Source organism: Syzygium oleosum, unplaced genomic scaffold (assembly GCF_021117445.2).
Source record: "Syzygium oleosum isolate NSW1041296 unplaced genomic scaffold, Sole_v2.1 Sole_v2.63, whole genome shotgun sequence".
Classification (NCBI taxonomy): Eukaryota; Viridiplantae; Streptophyta; class Magnoliopsida; order Myrtales; family Myrtaceae; genus Syzygium; species Syzygium oleosum.
Genome location: NW_026607547.1, coordinates 125122 through 133875, shown reverse-complemented (window position 1 = coordinate 133875; position 8754 = coordinate 125122). Strand labels below are relative to the sequence as shown.

Below are 8754 nucleotides of genomic sequence, written 5' to 3'. Positions count from 1 at the left end.
TCGGATTGGAATCGATGACTTAAGCTTCTTAGGGCGTTTAAAGAGCGTGACTCTACCGCTTAGTTCAAAGGGCCCATTTGATTCAATTCATGAATTAGCCCACTATGAGTTTACTGCATTTATATATAGTCTATATATAGTATATAAATATATATAGACTATATCATTCGTGTCTCTGTTACAACACGGCGAAACGAAATGGTTCGAATGAAATCCGATGATAAAAAAGAATAAGAATTTTTAGGCTGTACACCTCATTTTCTTGGGATTGTAGTTCAATCGGTCAGAGCACCGCCCTGTCAAGGCGGAAGCTGCGGGTTCGAGCCCCGTCAGTCCCGACGGAATCCAATCCAATAAAAAATACATTAATTCATCTCTCCATTTTTTTGTGAAAAGGGGTACAAATAGCCGAATTTCATTCCCAACGGGGATTCCTCTTATGTTTTTTTTTTCATTTTCGTTTCGCATTTCTCAAAAAAACAAATAAATAGGGAAATTTCCATTACCATTACCTCAACCAATACTGATTGATGGGAGAGAGACATATGTGGATTGCTACAATTATTGGTTTTTTCATATTTAGGATTCAAAGAGATACCGATACCGTACTGGGTCTGGCTTTTTCGATTGCTCCCGATCCGTGTAATAGAATAGAGTACCCACTATTTACCGGGAACACATACGCAAATGGAATTCATTTCTTCTACGAGACAAAATGAATTTAACATAATAACTTTGATCGAAGACTTTGACTTTTTTTTTTTTTTAGCAAGAAGGTGCAGATGAAGTGAATCAGAAGCATCGACTTTGAGGGAATGGTCTCTTGCAAGACTAAGGGCTTTGAAAGAATAAGGTAATAGCGCTATTGACCTGGCTTTCTCCAATTACGGCAAGAGCATATCGCCGCGAGCCATGGATAGAATGCATAGTGAATCACTAGTAGCAGGAAGATGCCCACGGGCAGACATTTAACAGGAAAGAGAAGTGGGCAAATCAGCTCTTAGCAAGAACAAGGAAGAATGTGCGACTGGCTATCTCGAAATTTTCTAAGAAAGGAGGAAGCTAGTAAGTAAAGGCCCTCGCTTTTCGGGTTTTTAGTGCCCCCCTTTTTTTTTTACTGCAAATAGCGTAAGTTGTTCACGAATAGGATTCATGTCGAACGAAGGGCTTGGCTTACACGAGACCTAGCATCGTCGAATTTCCTTGGGCAGTAAAAGGACGAGTGAAGGGGGCTCTTTAACCGAAAGCAGGAAAGAGAGCAGGAACGGAAGGATCAATTGCAAGCTGCTCGGGAGATTTGGATTCATAGATGGGCAGAATCGGCTTTTCTCTTTGCGGGTGAATGCCAAGAGGGAGCTGCTAAAGCAACTTACACCGGTTACTCAAAAGTAGTGATATCCACATCCCTGCCCCCCCTTATACTAGTGATTCATTTCCTGCAAACCTTCCACGAGCAGGGGATTCTGTAGCACTAAGACTAGCAGGTTTGATTCCCCTAAGAAGGGTTATCCCACAAAATAACCTCAAAAGGCTGGCTCGGCGGATCCGTGGGCAGGAAAACCATATTTTCTGGGGGTTCTAGTACTCCCTTATTTGATGATCCAGTTTAAGAGGGGCGTAGCCCTTGCTTACTCTTTCGAGTAAGGACGGATTCGTGCCTAATTCCAATTGAAAGCGTGACCTCCTTTGTCCATTTGCTTCTTGAAAAGAGCGGATATGCCGCTAATCCAAGTCCCACAAAGGAATCGCTTTCACAGTAGTAAAGGCTGCCTTCCTTACCTTAGCCCGAAAAGAATATTGCCTCTTCTTCCTATCCCATTGGCTTGGCCTGCATTCAGCTGATTCATGCCATCAATCCTCCTTTTCTTTTGCTACTGATGGCATTCTATTAGAAATGGAATATTGATCTTGTGCCCATATGTACTTTATTTTATCTTCTTTCTTGTCGGATTCTCTGGGGGATAAAGAAAAAGTCTATGCCCCAGACTCGCGATTTGGGGATTTCCCTGGCTAGGATGCTAAAGATCGGATGGTTCCTGCTTGTTGGAAGGTGCCTTGCTAAAGAAAGGACATGCTACCAAAGCCGACAAATTCAAGCAAAAAAGTCATCAGGTGACGAAGGAAAGGCAAAAGGGTCAATAAAAGCTTCTTATGTGGCATTTTTCCATCAATCCCATTCTATGCCATCTTATTTACTATGAATTCAACCTCTCTTTGTCCATCTAATCTTGATTTGCTGTAAACAGACGATAGTGTCAATTGGCTTATTCGATGCTCACTGCCTTCATTTAGGGCCCGGTCGAGATCAGATGATGCAAGGGTCGGATTTGATAAACTTTCTTGCAATTCGCCTCTTTCGGGATCTTTATTAGCTTCTTTCTTGCCACGAAGGTCACTTCGCTCGCCTAAGATTTTTGGCACTTTTCGGATCACTTGCTGAGGATCAGATGATCTTGGCTTAGAGAGATGCACCTTTTGGCTTGTTATCGCTTTTTAGGTTCAGGGAATCCCTCACCCAGTTCCATATGGGGATGAATCCAATCCTAGGACATTAAACTCTCGGGGAAGCCGGTCCCTTTACATAGCCATAATAGGCAGTTTTTTTCGAAGGAGCAGCTATTAAATCAGAAGCTATTGAGCCGTCAATACCATTAACTAGTGAAGGCAAAGCAGAGAAAAACGCACGCCCTTGGCAAACCGGTGTGCATCAAAGAACTTCTGAAGATGTTCAACAAGAAGTATCTAGTAAAGACGCTACGCCCCTATTTTACAGAATTAATATGGTCAATCAGGCTCCGCACCTTACCCTCTCCATTTCACATCAAGGGACAGAGCCTAACTCTTAAAAAAAAAAATTCAATGAATCCCTAGTTAACATAGCTAACTAATGAGTGCCATCTTCCTACGATAATAGTATTTTGCGATTCCGCGCATCTACTCTCAAAAAGTCTGTTTTTTTTTTCTAGTTACTGTAAAGATATCGGATAGAAAGATGAAAGGCCCTAGAGCTAGACTCTAGCTTCAAAGACCGTATTCTTCCTAACAGCCTATTCTTAGCATCTGAGATGAATTGACAACAAGTATGTTTCCTGATGCTTGATAGCACAGGAAAGAGACAACACTAGACTAAGTGCCCTCAGCCTTTGTTATTTTTCTTTGCGCGAACCCAATCTCTTAAGGAGCAGCATAGTCGTCAATCTATTCGCTACGCCCCTGAGTCCCTTTCCTGCTTGGCTTTGACTCTTACTGTGATTGATTGAATATCTCCCCTCCTCTTAGTAGTCTGGGGATTGGTATGCCTTCCCTTTTGACTTTCCTGGTGATGTGGAGGTGCTAGTCTTTTCTCTTAGAGTAAGCGTTGCAAGTGAATCAGCTCTAAGCCTATCCGCTCTTACAGTATCCGCTGCACATGAAACGTATCCCCTCTTGGTCGTCTTATATCCGTAACCGCTGCTTGAGTAAGCGCTGCTAGTCTTTGAAAGGTAACTGATGCAGAGAATGCAAGCTCCTATCGAATAGGCAATAAGGAAAGGAAGGAGAAGCTGTGAATCGATAAATGATCTTAGGAGTCAGTTCTCTTTCTGGTTTCACGAATCCTGTGAACGAATCTGCTTCTTTCGGGTGCAGATGAATAGGAGCTTTTAGCAAGATCGCCTGCCCCCGGACTTCTTTACTTTCTTCTTTCTGGCCTGAAGGCTTTCATTTGCTTTGATGGTATCGTATTATAGAGAAATGGCTGCATTTAGCTTTGAAGCCAAGATAAGCAAGAAAGGGAGATCAGATCGAGATGGGATAGTTTAGCCTCTTTCCTTTCGGAGTTCACACCAGGCAATACCGCAGCACTGCTTATTAAAAAAAAAAAAGAAAACAAACAAGGGAAGCCTGCTTCTATCAAATCAGACACTTTCATCCCTGGCCCTAAAGTAAAGGACCAGCGACTTCATCCCTGGGCGGCTTGAGCCAATGCTAAGCCTAAATGCACAAAGCATTGCCATTGAGCCAGTTGTTGGGGAGTATCCCGGGCTACTGCTCTACTAAAGAAATTTATCTCTTTTCAACTAATTGAATTTCATTCTTGTCTGCTAAGAGAATTCTTCTTCCTCACAGCTTTCATTCGATGCTAAGGGCGAAATCCTAGGTTCATGAATCCGAACAAATCAAACTGACTTACTGTCCTCGGAGACATTTTGATTTCAGAGGTCTTTGGTACAGTTCAATCAGCCCTCTTTGAGGAGCCTACCTTTGATTAAAAAGGTGGTGAAGGCATCGGAATAGGACCCGAACTATGCCATTCAAGAGTTTAGTTGGTTCTCAACCACGGCACGCCAGGACCTAAGGCTTAGAGGATAACCCATTTTTCCATTCAAGAAGCGACTGATCGATGGTTGAAAGCTTCAAAGAGCACCATTGGCCGGTGAGGTGTGGAGGGGAGTCGGATAATGATGACTGGGATTTCCCAACCATTCGGCTCACTTTGAAGAGACTGCGTCGCCCATGGCTCTACACCCTAAGAATTCAATTGTTAGGTAAGAAGAAAGGTTATAATTTCCAGATTAAGAGATTACATCAGATGTGGGCTCCTAATGGTCATATAGCTCTCCGTGATCTTGGCAACGATTTTGTCCTGGTTAGGTTCACTGCAGTAGAAGATTTTTACTATGTTATGAAGGAAGGACCATGAATGATCATGGACTATTACCTTACAGTTCGTCAATGGAAAGCCAACTTCGACCCAGAAAGTGCTACCATGAAGCGAGTAAGCGTATGGGTAAGGTTTCCTGGACTCTCTATAGAAGACTATGACGAAGACTTTCTCTTGAATCTCGGAAGTCAAATAGGTAAAGTCGTGAGGGTAGATGCTACAACTGCGTCGGCATCTAGAGGTTTATATGCTCGAATGTGTGGATCTCACACAACCCTTGTTATCGAAGTCTCGTCTGAGACAGAAGATACATAAGAGAGAGTACGAAGGCATTCATTTGATCTGCTTTCATTGCGGGCATTACGGGCATAGATCAGAGGAGTGTCCTGAGTTGCAACCAGTAGAGAATGATCCTCATAATCTTTTGGGAAGTGCGCAGGGGGACATGGAGGATCGATGGCAGCAGCGCCAGAGGTGCATGCCAAAGACGGGCCATGGATGCTGGTAAACAGCAATGGGGTTTTCGAAGGCAGGCGTACCTGAATTAGACACCGACTCAAGCATGGTGGCAGCGTCTGGGGTTTCTTCCATGGATTAAGCTAGGTTATCTGGTTCAATCGGAATACATACGTAGGTGGGCCTTGATTGTGCAAAAGGGGATATCTACTCCAAATTCCCGTACATAATGTGATCACAGATGAGATAGAGTGTCCGGACATGGATCAGCCCCTATTCGTAAAGGCAAGATCTGTATATGCCCTGATATAGACTTGGGATCCACTTCGCCGGTTTGGTCTAATATCCATTTAGAAATAGGAATGAAATCTGTGCACTTACTTAGTTATTCAATAATAGTAAGATCGGCGATCACCCTACTTTTTCGCTGGCTACTCGCATCTTACGCTACTTCGAAGATTTCGTCTAATGAGTACTCACCCCAGACGACAGGCGACTTGTCCTCCTTTGTTAGGTAGGAACAAAGGACTCCCCAGCCCTTTACTACATCTCACATCGCATTGACTACCCCCAAGTCGGGGACGGAGGGAGGATCCTAAGCTTTCCGTCGAGCTTCATTAGATCCACCTTCCCTACGATGAATGATTTTTCGTTTTTTAGTAAAGTCTGCTCTTCATTCCCATCGGACTATTCAGCCCTTTATGAGCAGCAATCCTGGACGTTATTTCTTACTAATGAAGAATCTATTAGTAGCACCACTACCTTAGTCCTGGCTCAGACCAAGGCAAGATCTGATTAAACAAGAAGGAAACGGAAAGTCTCACATTGGTCTCGTCTGTCTCTACGCAAGCCCTGTCCCACGTCCCATTGTCTTCTTTTGTGTAGCTACCCTTTTTGAGTCTTTGAGCTGAGCTGATTGGAGCTTGGGATTCCATTAAGCACGAGTAAACATGCCTGAGCTAACACAAGGCAAAAGCAGATTAAGTTTCCACCTTTTTTTCATCACTTCAGCCCGCTTGCCTTAATCCCGCTGTCCTCTTTCGATTATGCAATTTTATAAGTGTATAGTTTTGGCTTGTCCTTTCTTCCTATAAGTCGCTTTGGTAAGCTATTGCCTCACCAACTACGGCACGCGTGCAAAAAGAAGGAATTCCTTTCTTCCCCGTAGATCGTAATGGGGATAATAGAAAGAATAATTTATCAAGTCTTCCCTTGTTCTCGACGAAAACTAGGTTCGAATCCCATGTATAGTTAGTACCTATAAGCAATCAACGATCTTTAAAAGAAGTGTCTATTCTTAGAAAGCGTCTTTCTCCGTAATTTTAATATAGCCTTCTTTATTGACGAAGACTAAAGCACCGAAGAAATAAACTGGTGATCCTTCTGGAACTATACACATAATCCCTCCCCAGATCGAACTATTGAGAAATTGTGGGGTATAGAAAAATACTTCGATCCACCCTTTCCATTAGTAAGAAAGAAGGCATTCTATGCATCTTAATAGATGTCACTTGTTCTATAATACTGTAGCTATATGCTTCTTACTAGTCTTTTCCTACACCAGTTTGAGTCCTTACGAGTGAATTTCCTTACGTTACGAGAAGTTTGCATACACCCATATTAGTCATAGTGGAGGAACTACAAGACTGAGATCAAAGAGATGTGACAAGAAATTGCTTGATTTGCTTAGGATTTCAGATCTTAATAACTTATACCTCTTTTTATTAGACCTTTTTATGAACTATGTACAGATGGACTGAGCGAAAAAGGGGAAGTCTGCTGGTATAAGCACGTGGTAGAGCCAAAACTCTGGCTTCTCAAGCTAGAAGCTACTTAGAGTAAGGGCTGGTGTAAGAGAGAAGAGAATGCATTTCCGGAATCTCAATGTTGCCGCATCAAAAGACGAGAACCAAATGGCAATCGCTGATCTGTTAGTGGACAGAGCTGCTGGGCAAAGAATTCTGTCATTCATGGACTGTCGCTTGGGTGGGATATAACCCTATTTTCATTTCCAAGGAGGACTAGGCAAAAGAGCCTTCCGTTGCACGGGTGTTCTTGGACAGACGGACTATTCTGATAGCAGGTGATGCCCTTCGGTCTGAATAAGGCGTCAGTTACCTACCAAAGAGCAATCAATCTCATCTTCCATTACTTTAGTGTAAACATCGTAGAGGTTTTGTATATTGACGATGTAGTTTTTTAAGTCTTTCCCTGTCTGTATAGGTTCATTTGTCTGATCTCAAGACAGTCTTTGAGCGCGAGAAAGAATGAGTCGGAACTTTGGTCCCTCTTTTCTTATTCAATTGATAGTTTTGAACTACTGAAATCAGCCCTAGAGAAAGCTAGCCGGATGGATGTTCTGTCAAAGTACTTTTATGCCCTTCTTCTTAGGCCCGATTCCCACTTCTTCTTTTAGAATCGCCAACTAGGAGTAGAGTAGGAGGTCCTGTCTGCTTTTCCTCTCTATCTCGACCCTCTGTCGTCTAGCGGTGGCCAATCTCTCCTCCAGCAAAGCCAGAAGAGTCCTCTGCGAAAACAAAAAGAAGAGGATCGGTTAAAAATGCAAAGAGAAAGTCAAAAACTAAGCGACTCTTTTCTTACTTTGGCCTACAACTCTCTCCACGACCAGTCCCTTCTCTTGAACCTATCCTCCAAGAACACCTCCGCTGCCCGGAGTATGTCTTTGGGATCTTCCACCTCTCTCTATTCCCTCCGACCTTACAAGCTCCCTTGCTCTTTCCAACAAAAGGTTGTAATCTCGTTCGAGCTTGTCCGCTTCCCTTAACACCCTCTGGTTCTCTCTCTGGGCCGCTCGGTCCTTCTCTTGGACCTCAAGTTCGTTCCAGATCTGGTCCTGGGTAATTTCTGGATTTGCCCCAGAAGTCCCAGGCCGATCTTGGTTTTCAGTAAAAGGGATAAAGGGAACCCCCCGTCTGGGGCAGGCGGTTGATTGAACCCTCCGCCCATTCCCCCTGACGCGGGTGGAAAAAATTGATACACAGCCCATCCCAATTTATCCATTAACAGCCACCCGCCTGAAAAGGCGATTTTCGAAAGAAGGAGCCATAAGAAAAAAGTACTTTCTTTGGAAATGAGAACCACTTTACCAGTGGGAGAGAAAGCAAAAAATGAAGGAGAATTGCATTAGACCAAAGAACACGAATATAAAGAGTTGCACATATAGAATGTAGCATGATCCTTAGTTAACTCTTTTTTCTTTCGCTCCTTGTTGCTCGCGGAGGGGCATACAAAAAAAAAAAAAGGGTACCAATGAAGCCGACCATTAATGACTAGTTCGAACACCAGGAGCGGTCTGATCCTTTATTTTTTCATACAGACTGCTCTTAGAAAGATGAAAAAAAAAAAGCAAACTCTCAAAAATACCTCCCACTGAACCGCTAGTGCGCAATGACGACCAGCCCGCAAGCTACTCGATTTTATTTTATTAGCTGCTATTGATTCTTTTATAGATTATAGATGCTACTTACTTACGATGTTTTCTTTCACAAGGTAGCGCATCTATATAGCATAGCTGAAAGCAGACAAAAAAGCTGTTCCCATAGCCTTACGTAGGCTTAGCTTAGCCTCTTTCTCTATCTACATTTATATATATATGATTATTTTACCAGTGGACAGCGAACAAAAACCATACTACG

General features: G+C 43.1%; 1 non-coding gene across 1 annotated transcript; it reads left to right on the top strand.

Moving 5' to 3' along the window:
- Nucleotides 1-264: 264 nt before the first annotated feature.
- Nucleotides 265-338, top strand: TRNAD-GUC (transfer RNA aspartic acid (anticodon GUC)). Its single transcript has one exon. It is a non-coding gene; the product is annotated as a tRNA-Asp (tRNA).
- Nucleotides 339-8754: the final 8416 nt, after the last annotated feature.